Here is an 873-nt window from a genome sequence, read left to right on the forward strand (position 1 = left end):
AAGTTTGGTGTCTTGCATGCATTGTTTATTTGATCTTAGTTTCATTTTGATTATTCCTCATCATTAAAAATTCAAAAAAAAATTTTAATTTGTGTCTTTTCAAGTCAATAATACAGAGAATTGAAGATTCAGAACATGCAACAGAGGAATTACACAGAAAAAGCTGGGCGTTCAAAACGCCCAGTGAAAAAGGAAAACTAGCATTTAAACGCCCAAAAGGGTAGCATTTTGGGCGTTAAACGCCAGAATGGATACCGTTCTGGGCGTTTAACGCCAGGATGATACAAGAGGGAATATTTTGTTTTTAATTCAAACTTTTTTTTCAAGTTTTCATAATTTTTCAAAATCAAATCTTTTTAAAACCATATCTTTTCAATCGTATATTTTCAAAATCAATTTCTTTCCATTCTCAAAAATACTTGCCTACAATTAATTATTTGATTCAACATTTCAAGTATGTTACCTTTTCTGTTAAGAAAGGTTTAATGTTTGAATCATATCCTTTAAATTTCTTGTTAGCCAAGTCATTAATTTTAAAAATCAAATCTTTTTAAATTGTTTCTCAATCATATCTTTTCAATCATATCTTTTTTAAACCATAACTCTTTAATCATATCTTCTTAATCACATCTTTTTCCAAATAATTTTCAATCTTTTTGATTTCTAATTTCAAAATATTTTTCAAAAATCACTTTATTTCTTTCCCAACTTTAATTTTCGAAAATCATTCTTCAATTTTTCAAAATTTCTTCAAAATCTTTTAATTTATTTTCGAAAATTCTTCCCCTCTTATCACATCCTTCTATTTAAGGACTAACACTCCTCCACTATCAACAATTCAAACTCTATCTCTCTTGATAAGTTCGAATTCTT

Source organism: Arachis duranensis, chromosome 9 (assembly GCF_000817695.3).
Source record: "Arachis duranensis cultivar V14167 chromosome 9, aradu.V14167.gnm2.J7QH, whole genome shotgun sequence".
Taxonomy (NCBI): domain Eukaryota; kingdom Viridiplantae; phylum Streptophyta; class Magnoliopsida; order Fabales; family Fabaceae; genus Arachis; species Arachis duranensis.